Consider the following 12,347-nt stretch of genomic DNA (forward strand, 5'->3'; position numbering starts at 1 on the left):
TAGGATGAAGAGCTATATCTGTGCTGTTACTCTGATTGCACTATTGAACTATCAGAAAGATGCTCTAAAAAAGCAGCCAGCACTCTCCATGTTATGTCATACTGCTCATTTTATGTCATACTGCTCATTTTATGTCACACTGCTCCATCAGTAAAAGGGAGAAATGCAGTAGCATCAAGAGAAGTAAAAGGTAGCCTTCACCAGGTGATGCAGCTGGTAGTTGATTCAAACTGGTAGAAAATAAGTGATAGCTCCTCGGTAATTTGTCAAAGTGCTTGAGAAGTCAGAACACCTGCACGTTGAAAGTTTAAATCACAAGTGATCATAGTCCCTGGTACAGTCCTCATGTTCCTCTTCATTTGGGCACAGAACAAAATTTTGGGGAAAAAATTATGGTCACGCTCAAAGTCTCTGTGCTTTGCTAAAGAAAGCAAAGTAACAGCTCCCAGTGTTTTGTGCTGTGCATCAATAGCAAGAAAACCATCCCTCTGACTATGTTTTAAAATTATTTTAGCTGAATCTTGCACCTTTTTCAAGTAGGAATTTTGTACCTTATCAGAGGAATTACTCTGACATGTTGTAAGACTATGGCAAACAAATCTTGGGCATTGCTGCTTTATTTTGGTAAAGTATCATTCTGTTTGGTGAGTCATACATGAATAGACCATTATACATGATGATAAACTCTTTCCAGGTTGATTTTTAAAACATAAAATATACATAGTGGGTTACAAGCTTTTCTCAGTACCCCCTACTTCTGTAGGCACTTCATCTCTTAATTGTTACAGATTTTCCATTCCTGACAATAACTTTTCATGACAGTAAAATATTATTTCGGATTTAAAAAAAAAAACAAACATAAAATATAATCTCTTTTCCTAAAGACCTTGAATTCTGAAGATTAGCTTTAATTTTTGAAAACCAAAGAATCCCTTATCCTTTGACTGCACATTGAGGGACAGTGCTGTGAAACTCCTGTGCCAACTATTTGTATTCCAGAGTGCAAAGCATCATCTGTGGAGTCAGGGCACAAGCAGGCTCCTCTCCCTGCCTGCCAGCAAACTTGGCAGTGCAGCTGTGCCAGCACAGAGGGATGTTTCTGTGCTAAATCCAAACCTGCTGTAGGATACATTCCCTGCCCTTCCAGGGTCACACTTGACTTCTCAGGGCAGTCTACAGCCACTATAATATAATATTATACTCAGGATGTTTGGAAAGCTCTCCTGGTCACCCTTCAATGCTTTCTTTTTTTCACATTTGTTTCCCTGTACAACTTCTGAGCCCTTAAGACTTAGACATCTGAGAATGTTCTGATAGTCTATTTGGATTCTTTTCCAGAAACACTTCAAGTTCATGACGCCCCTTTAAACTAAGTTATCAGCACTGGTACTTGGTGAGATTTCCAATTTTCTGGATAAGGCAACTGAGGTGGAAAAGCCACACCATCTTGTATTCACTTCAGGAGATTAAAAATGAGAGAAAAATGAAACCAAAACAATAGATTTTTCTCTCTCTGCTCCAGCATCCATATTGGCTGAGGTGTTTTGTATCTCACTGAGACCCCAGACCTGATCTTCTGAGCTTCCTCCACCTGCAGAGGTCACCCCCCTCAAACTGCAAGTGACCCAAGCACTTGACAAGAACAGCTGGTTCCAGAGCAGGGACATGGGGTGGTATCATGGCAAGTCCTTACATCAGGCTGGCTGGGCAGGGTGAGGTGATGTTTTACTCATGTCCACCTTAGTGTGCTATTTCCACAGTGGCCAGCAGCAGCTGGTAATTAGGGAAAGAATATAGAAGAGGTCAAGTATGAAAGGACACTTTGCTGATATTTCCTCTGAGTTTTAGGCAGTCTGTGGCATAGGGATTTCCAGAAACCAGAGTTTGCATTTGCATTCTTTTGCTTATTGGGTCTTGATGGGCTTTCTGTGAATTTTTGTAATTACTTTCTGAACCATTCATAGTTTTGTCATATACAACATCCTGTGGTAATGAATTCTGTGATTCAGTTGTTGTGTAACAAAATGTTTTAAAAATCTTCATAGTAATATCATTAGGTTCCCCTACTTCTCATCATGAGAAATTTGTGTATAGTTTTCCTCTGATCTGTTTTCTGCTTGCCTACATTGTATTATTTTCTGTGCTTTCCTAGAAAGCAGCAGCTCAACACCTTTGTTGCTTTTCTCAGTATGTTTTCTGAATACATTGCATCTTTTTTGAGACAGTGTGACCAGCAGTTCAAGCTATATTAATTTGAAGAATTTACAGAATAGTTTAACTATTTTTTTCCTAATAATTCATATTTATTTTGCCTTTTTGATGTCCACTGACTGACATTCTCATTTATCTCTACTGGATAGCTCACATAAACCTCATCACTGTGTATGTATAAACATAGTTAGGCACTTAGAGGAAAACTTGCCTTTACTCTGCAACAGTGAATTGCACTTGCTTATTTGTTTATGTTTTGTATTATGAAACAATTTTTAACTTTTTTCAGCCTATTTTACTTTTCCACATAATTTTGTATCATACCTTATTATTCCCTCCTTAGCCTAATAATGCAGTAAGTTCAAAAGCATGCATCTCTGTTGGGCTGCACTGAGAATCTCTCTTCCTCAGCTGTGAAGTCTGGGCTCTTGCTTACTGTACTTTAAAGGATATTAAATTGGAGCCATCTCATCCTACAATAGCTTAATTTCCTTGCTGCAGGACTTTGTGGAAAGCTTTCTGAAAGTACAACAGATTATTCTTATCCACATGATTATTGACTCCTATAGAAAACTATAGTTTTGCCAACCATTATTAAAACAGTAGTTGATTTTTGCTTTTTTACTTATCCAGATGTCTTCTAACTTTATTATTACAATTTAATTTCTTTATGAAGTCTTGGGTAACACCAGAGGTCCTTTAATACCACAGAAACCATCAAAGCTTTCTATGCAAAAAAAAACAAAACAAGAAGGAAAGTTACTGAGGATATAAAATAAATCAAAAGTATTAAAAGGTTGCAGTTCTGGGTTTTTTCAGAATTGCTTTAGTGATCCTGTCCCAGATTCAGATAGGACAGAGCTCATTTTCTTCTTAGTAGCTGTGCTGTGTTTTGGATTCGGTATGAGAATATTGTTGATAACACACTGATGTTTTGGTTGTTGCTGAACAGCGCTTACTCTGAGTCAAGGACTTTTCACTATCTCATGCTCCACCAGTGGGGAGGTGCACAAAAACTGGGAGGGACCACAGGGCAGCTGACCTAAACTGGCCAGAGGGATATTCCTCTGGTTAAGATATTAACCTTTGTACCCCCTCTTTATCTCTGCCACCCATCTGAGCAGCTCACCCACCTGGCCGCACCCCGCGCAGGAGTCATCCCTCCTGCCATCCAGTGCCAGCACCACCTCTGGCACGCTCTGCTGCCTGACACCTGGACATTTCCACTTGTGCCAGCTCCAGAGCACGTTTGCTGGAGCAGCCTTGGAGTCTTCTTCAATCACACTGAGATATGAGCCATACCCAAGGCAGAACTTAACAACAGATTAGTAGGAACTCAAGAGGCAAGCTCCAATTCAAATAACTGAATTTTTCCTTTGTATTTCATACAAAAGTGGATCAAGGCTAGACAATAGTTATTTTTCCCTTCTCACTGAGGTTTGCTAACCTTACTAAGGTTTTTGACTAAACTAGTGTGCTGTATGTATTTCCAACATAGCATTATTTATTAATATTAGGACCTGTAGTTGGAAGAAATATGCTTTTTACTTCTGAGAAATACAACAGTCTATTTCCTTGGTAAAAAGCATGTCACTAGTGCTTCACCTTTAACCCCTGTCAGTCAAATCACTTACAAATTCCGAGTCTTGATCCTGAAGCACTGGTGCAAAAAACCTTGACAGAAAACCATTAATTACCTATGAAAAGAACTGTTCTTTTGAGATTTTGTACACAATATATGTTCACAATATTTCATCCTCAGATGAAATACAAGAAAAATGGCAAGACATGCCTTTAGTAATTTTAAATGAAGCCTACATAAGATCCCATCTAAACAAATAGAAAAAAATTACTAAGAGGGGAGAAGGATCTGTAAAGCTGTGTATGTGCATAGGTTCTCAATGGTGTGTACAGTCTTGCAGCTAAATGAGGCTGAGCACAAGAGAGACAGCACACTGCAAATCATTTCAGGGGAAATTGTGACAGTAATCAAAGCCAAGATAATAAAATGTGGGAGAATTGCAGGAGTTAAGATAGGAAATCTCAGAGGAAAAAAACTACTGTATAAAGGGTAAACTTTCTTAATTCAGAGATAATACAATAATGGACAGCCTTCAAATGATTTAGCTAGCTAGAAGCAATGGACTGGATTTTTGAGGATAAATTGTAGTAATTATCCCCAAAAGGACAGAGTGAATAACCATCCACAAGTTTTCTACATGATATTATGGGAGCAAATGAATCAGGCATATGCTCGTGATGTGGTGCCAGTGGGGGAGGGGAGAGACACCAGATGTTCCTTAAGAAGCAAGATTTAACAAGAAAGAAAAAGCAGAACTTCCTCCTAGTAAGATCAACATACTTCTGGGTTTTCATTCAAAAGAAAATTTCAGGAATGTCCTGCACAAATTTAGGTGGCTCAGGAAAAGGTATGTACCACAGGTTTTCATATGCATACTTTACTTAAGGGAAACAACCACAAAAAATCAGGTAGCAAAGACTGGAACAGAATTCAGTCTTTTTTTAACTAATCCTTAATCCTAGAATGCACTGCCTAAGCAGGAGCAAGTAAAAGAGAAAATCAGTAATTCTTATTAGAATAAAAAAATTGCAATGAAATGGATTAGATGTTGCCATTAGCCTTATTCTGGTTTAAGATATATTCTGACTATATTTTGGACCCGTTTATTTAGGAAATATCACTGTACTTTAGATGGCATTTCTACATAGAACTGACTGCTTATTACTGTTCTTAAGTCTGTATTTTCCAGGTGTCTGAGAAGAATAATTTTATTGTAGTGAATTGAAAGGATCTTGCATCTTAGATATCTTCAGATCAAGAGGTTGCAATGAACACACATAACCTATGACTAAAAGCAATGTTTTCTGAATTGGAAACTGATTTGGTGCCAACCAAACATAATGAGAGTGACAAGCAGCTGATTATTTCTTCAAGCAGACAGAACCAGTTCATTATATCACTTTAAAGACATTATTAATTTGAATATTATTAATGTTAAAACCCCAAGATGGACTATGGATTTTTAAAGCATGTGGCTTTTCCTATGAACATGAGGAATTCTATGAACATGAGGAATCCTATGAACATGAGTCATGAGGTGGTAAGATATTGATAACAAAACATTTTTCATGTTAATGCTCTGAATCAAGCCTTTAGTTTAAATCTGAGTTGTGCTACAATTGCTTAGTCTTCAGAAATGGTACAGAACCAGACTGAACTTTTATGACTGTGTCCTACCAAAAGGATATTCTATTTTATCATGAACCAGTCAGTCGAGATAAAAAGTGAATTGGAATCTGGCTCTATTGTTTCTGAGCAAGTACAAGCAACCTCCTTACAGGAATACAGTGCATTAACAACTTGATAAGCATTTAGTGAGTGTTAAGGAAAAAAAATAGTTACACGTATATGGCAAAAAGGGAAAAAAAAAGAATTAAGTCAATAGTGTTTGCTTATGATTCAAATATCTGATGAATAATCAATTTTCTGAACACCTTTCATAAGCAATTATTTATCATTTGCATAATTCATGCCTCTGTGGAGGATGAGATTAGCTAGTAAATACCATGGAGTCATCAATTATACTGTCGGTGTTTTCCAGTTTCCAGTTGTAAAACACATAATGAAAGAAGGAAAAAAAAATATGGGTGAGTTGATGACACAAAGACAGAAGATGTGTCTACTGAAAACTGACTCTGTTCAACAAATGCCATAACTAGTGAACACCCTTAAACTGCATGGGTGTCTCTATGAACGTGCATTCATGCCCCCTGGGACCCAAACTCAATTTCATACAACTCCCTGAAAGAACAGAATGTTTTGTTTATAATAAGCCACTACTGACCAGATAAATACAAACTGAAGACCTGGAGGTCATGTCATGTTTATTTGATAAGGTAGTCTGTATAAAGAGCTGTGTAATTGCAGCTGAAACTAAAGTTCTGCCAGAAATATGGAGAAGTCTCCATATGATGTGCATTTGCCCTCAAGGCTATATTTGAAAACTTCCATGTTGATATCACTGATATTCTAACAGATGTTGACATGTTATTGCAGAATGGATGATTTTAACATCCAAGCATAAGTATACTTTGGAAAAATAAGAAAAATACATACTTAGTCTTAGAGTACTCATTTATGTAATGCTAATTCTTTAGCTGTTTTGTAGAAAAAAAAAAGCATAAATATAAATTGGATGGTGATTGTGATAATTTTGCAGAGAAACTGGGTAACTGCAGGCAACAAAGTTTGTTATTTATCTGAATCCCTAAAAATTCAGACCATATGAAGCTGAAACTGGGTACAGTATCCAAAAGTGTAAAAAAATTGTGGCATGTTTTTGAAATCTGATAAAATCATTTTGCAAGATGAGGTTAAGTAGAGGAAAATACTCTTAATTTATACTCACTTCTGCTGGGTTTCATATGCTTAATATTCATTCCTGTAATATGCTTGTACAGGATACTTGTGAATTAATTAACATTTTTCATATATGTGTCCCAGTAATGCCCCAGATTTGATTGGACATTTTATTTGCATGGTGTTTCTATCTTTACTATCTGAATTTAAATTATTGTATGAAGATTTTTTAATTTTAGTTCTTTTTAGAAAAGCAAAAATTGCTTTGTAATTAAAAGTGAAATGGACTTGTTGGACTGTCCTAATTATAAATAGCCTCTCTTGGATTAAATTAGATACCAAACAAACAAACAAAATCATAATATTTATGTATTCAATTTCTTGGTAGGAAGACAAAATCACACAGTGAATGTCACAGTACTTAGCTATTATAAACTTAAACATAAGGAGCAGTGCATCTTTTGATGCTAAAATATATTGTAGGGGTAAGCTGAGATGCCTAAGGTCCAAATGTTCTCCTCAGCCTAGAGAAACCTCATATCTAGGTGTGGTACCTGTATTTTATAGAGCTTCTTATGAAATTAAAGGTTTATTGAGCCATATTTGAAATATTAAGACAGCAGGCGTTTCGTTCAGTTTTCTGCTAAGAAAACAACTCTCCTTAAAGAGATGCTGTTATGGCTTCCTGTCTTTTTCAGTGTAATTTCAAGAGTAATTGTAAACAAAAAATAACCTACACCTGAAGTATCCCAGAGCAGTATCAGGGACTGCCAAATTACCTTGTTACCCATGTTTATTCTGTCTTGTCCCTTCAGAGTGACATTTTCTGCTGAACAGTGAACAGCAACAGTGGTCAAGGTAGAGAAGGGCCCCATACCATTTCAATTCAATAGGGAGCTGGTTAGTAAAATCAGAATTATATCCCTACCTGCCGAAGTCTGAAATTCCAAGTTTGCCATTTCTGAAGCTAGTGTACAGACAGGAGTTTCTTTCTTGTTGAGTGCCTAATCTGAAAAGAGGATGTGGTACTGTGAAACCTTATGAACAGCCACACCTAGCCCACAGTTCTCTGTGAAGAACCTTTTCAAACACAACCATTAACTTAGTGTCACCTACTGGTTATCTCTTTTCAACTTCTCCCAAATTTATACTGACACTGAATTTCCCTTTGGAATAATTTGAAAATTCTTAATCACAAAAACAGATCTGTGCAAATGTTTGTGCTTCTAGAACTGTGTACTTCCATGCTTCCTCATTCAAATTAGTTTGTTCCTAGGGAAATAGGCCTGAGAATGTGGGAGTTCTGCATTCCTGAATTCTGGTCCCTCCTTCAGGGACTGTGTGTGCATTCTGCATTCTGTTTAATTTTTACTGAAGCAGCACTGGAAACAGAGTGCAGTATGTTTTTCTGTGTCTTAAGAGTTTACCTTTTTCACAAGGAAACAAAAAACAAAACAAATCCTGAATTATTTTACATTACTAAAAATAGGTTTCATTAAAAATTAAGAAAGAAGTTAGGCTTTTAAGAAGCTCTAATTCAAATTAATATTTTTTTCAATTATGGGTTTTGCAGCCACACAAATGGTAGTGTCATGACCAGAGGTGGTAGTTTAGAATAGTTAACAAAGGCATGCAGCATCCTCATAGCACTGCATGAGAGTCAGTGCCTCCAGAATGACTAAGGGAGCTTAAATGGGGCATTTGGTTCAAGCTGCCAGAGTTACATACTTCCCTAGAGGTTGTTTATATACAAATGAACACTGACTAATTGCCAAATGACTGACACCAGGACTGTCACCTCGGAAAGCATGTACAAACCTCCTTCCTCACAAAACAGAGTGAGGGATTTGCGTTAGTGCCTGGTGCGCTTTTGCCTGCAGCTTGGTCGCACTGTGAATTTGACAAGACATATTGCATGTATATACACACATCCTGTACACCAGGAGTGTGAACTGGCCCAGCCCTAAGGAAGTTGAACAGTATCTGCTGGCATTTTGTTGGATTAGTTCCTACAATTTGCACTTATTTTCACAAGCAATAAATCTGAAGAAACTGTATCACTACCACTTGCTATGTTTTTATCTTTTTTTTTCTCCTATGAAATATTTTTATACATAACTATATGTTCAGACTTTGGAAATACTCTTACCCCCTTGTGTCCTTTTCTATCTAGCTAAAATGGATCCCTGCTCTCTTTCTCATCTTTTAGGATGCAGCTCAATCAGCTCTGTACCTGCTCTGGTTTAGGATTTGGAGATCTAGCTACAAGACCAGGTTGTGCAATAGATTAGCATAAGGTGTTATTAAATATTACATCATAAATGCAGACATATTCTGCCAGACACTTCTGTAGCTGTGGGTTTGAACATAATACCAATATGAAGGCATTTGTGGCACAGTCTGACTTCTCATTTTGAGCTAATATACACTGGCACTGAAGACACAGAGGTTGGCATGAAACTTCCTCTCTCTCTACCTCCCTCCCTTTCTGATCTCCCAACCGCTTAGACTCATCTGTTGTTTTGCAACTTGTGCTGCTACAGTTGTGTTACACACAACTCAAACAGATCTGGATAATAACAGGATAATAGTTACATCAAAACAAAATAATAACAAATTAACAAAAAAGGTTTTGTTAGTTTTTACTAAACTAAAATGTACTTTTGAATCAATCAGCTTTACAAAACAGTTCATTCACCCGCCAAATGAATCCTTGTGCTTACACTTGTAGCATGGGAACAGAAACAAGCAATTAAAGGCAGGTAGGACCAGTTCCTTTTTTTGGAGGGACAGTTTTAAGTGGCTGAGTTACAGAGACACTCTTTTCTCCACTGATATCACAGGCCAGAAGATAAACACAGAAGAGATATTTGTTGCACATTCAGAGATCAAACACAGATTAATTAGTCCTCCTCAGCCAAATCTTGGCTGTTTTCAGACATTTTGAGGACAGAAAGGTAGAATGATCTGTAAAGGTGTTTAATATCAAGATAAGTGTAAAAAATTATAAACATTGTAGAATTCATTTATATTTGGTTTAGCTTTACAGCAAAAGGGACACACATTGCTTATGTACAGAGTGTTCATGTTGCTCCTACCAATTAAAAAGAAATGCTGCAAAGCTTTTTGGATGGAAATATAGGCTACAATATTAAGTACCAGTACGTTAGATTTTTAAAATGATACAGTATTGAGTCTGGTCAGTTTTCAGAGCAGAGATCTTTGTTAGAAATCTTGTTAGCACAGGTGTGGTACCACTAAGGCATAACCAAGTTGAAACAGCATCTTAAAGCCCATACTACTGGATATTTGTGTTGATGATAGCTACTGAAGTATCATAGAATGGTTTGGGATGGAAGGGTTCTTAAAGATAATCTAATTCCAAACCCCCCGTCATGGACAGAGACACCTTCCACTACACTACATTGCTCAAATCTCTGTTCACCCTGGATTGGAATATTTCCAGGGATGAGGCATCCACAATGTCTCTGGGCAACCTGATTCAGTGCCTCACCACTCACATAAAAAAATTCTTCCTAATATATAAACCTGACCTTTTTAAAGCCATTACTCCTTGTAAAAATTCCCTCTCCAACACACTTGTAGGTCCCCTGGAGGTAGTGGAAGGTGCTTTAAGGTTTCCTGAAGCTTCTTCTTCTCTAGACTGTACCTCAACCCACTCTATTTTTATAGAACAGGTGCTTCAGACCTCAGATCATCTTTGTGGCTCTCCTATGGACTGGTTCAAACAGGTCCCCATCCTTCTTGTGTTGGGGGCCCCAGAGCTGAATGCAGTGCTCCAGGTGGGAAAGCACAATAGATGGGGAGAATCCCCTCCCTCGACCAGCTGGTCCACTTCTCTTGATGCAGCCCAGGATGCAGTTGGCTTTCTGGGCTGCAAATGTGCATTGCCAGGTCGTGCTGAGCCTCCCATCAGCCAGCTACCCACCACGTCCTTCTCACCAGTGCTTCTCTCTGCTCAGCCTGGTTTTGTGCTTGGGGTTACCCTGACCCAGGGACAGGACCTCATAATTGATCTGTTGAACTTCAAGAATTTTGCATGGGCCCACTTATCAAAGTCCCTCTGGATGGCAAGTAGTATAGCTCTGACCATATTCTTCACAGTCTAATAAGAGTGTAATATTAATCATTGTATAACAGTAATGCCTTGAAATTTTATCAGTAGTTTAGGAGTGTCACATATCTTAAAGAGTACTGTTACTTTTCTGAGCACTGATACCTAAATCTTGATTTCATAGTTAAAACAGTTTAACTGAAGAATTTCTCCTTGCTAAGTGAAAACATTGCTAAATGGCTGCTTTTGAGTATAGACAATGATTTTCAATACTATGGAAAACAGATTGCAGTAAGTAGTAGTGTTTATATAGTTCAGTTAGATTATTTGTGAGGAAAGCCGGTAAAAGCAACTAAAATAAATTCATAATTATCAAACATTTACCTTGAATACTTTGTCAAAATGCTGTCTGAATCTGAATTCATAGACTCTATTACTGTAACATAATGAAAAAACAGTGCCTCAAGCTGCACCAGGGGAAGTTTAGATTGGATGTTAGGAAAAATTTCCTCATCAAAAGGGTTGTCAAGCCTTGGAACAGGCTGCCTATGGAAGTGGTAGAGTTATCATCCCTAGAGGGTGCAGCACTTAGGGACATGGTGTTACATTGGACGCAGTGGACTTGGCAGTGCTGGGTCAACACTTGGGCTTGATGATCTAAAGGGTCTTTTCCAACCTAAACAATTTTATGGTTCTATAAATACAAATCTGAAAGAGAAAAAAAACCAAACCAAAAGGTTTGTTTCAAACCACAGAAAAACTACATGCAATCAATACAATAGCAGAGGTGTGTATGTGCCCAGAATACTGCTGGGCAACTGACCTGGAAGTTTCAAATGTGTTGATCACCATGTTTATAAACTCATTTCTCATGCAAAGATGTAATAGATTTTATCTAAAATAGAATCAGCTGGGCAAAAGACCAATCATAAAAATTTCATGGCAGAAACCCTGTCATAAATGAAAAGTAATTACACTGCTTAGGGCAAGACATAACTGGTTGGCAGAACTCTATATTCTAAACATCTAGTGGTACTTAGACCATGCAGTGACTCTACAGTTCCAGATTGATTCAGTAGTCTTGGAACAGACAGATTACTCATGCACTTCTACTGGCAGATCCTGGGGAAAGAAAGGAGGAGCTAATTCTGTCAAAATTTTCTTTCAGTGAAAGATTTTATCTGAAAAAGTCTTGAACATCATTATCTCCTGAGCAAGAACTGATTTAAGTAGTAGAAAGGTTGATTTGAGTGTACTGTTTAAATCAAGTAATCCTCAGAAATCAGCACTCTAAAATGCTGATGTTAAACTCTGATTTAATTGAGCAGCTGCTACAAGTGAATAGTAGTTGAAATAGCTCAGCACTTTGTTCAACTGTTCTGCACGTACACAATAGATTTGGCCCAACAAGAGCTTTTTTTATTAAACAATTCTTTCATTTGCAGCTAGATGCAACATATAATTGTATCATTCATATTAGAATATAAGCACCGTAGCTAATAGTTCTGCGTTCTCAAGGTTTATGGCACAGGTATAAATATCATTATATAGCTATTTCAGCCTCAATAAGTGCAGAAGGCGTTGTAAGGCAGATCTTAATAATGAGATTCAATGGTATTTCTATTTCTGTGAAACTGTTGGATCGTGTTTCAATTAATTTTATTTTTTCAATACTTGAAA

At 37.4% G+C, this 12,347-nt stretch overlaps 1 protein-coding gene across 6 annotated transcripts in view; it reads left to right on the forward strand.

Annotated features, from left to right (window-relative positions):
- OXR1 (oxidation resistance 1) overlaps positions 1–12,347 on the forward strand; it is a 257,813-nt gene that overhangs the window by 171,297 nt on the left and 74,169 nt on the right. The window lies entirely within an intron of this gene.

This window comes from Parus major, chromosome 2 (genome assembly GCF_001522545.3).
Source record: "Parus major isolate Abel chromosome 2, Parus_major1.1, whole genome shotgun sequence".
Lineage (NCBI taxonomy): Eukaryota > Metazoa > Chordata > Aves > Passeriformes > Paridae > Parus > Parus major.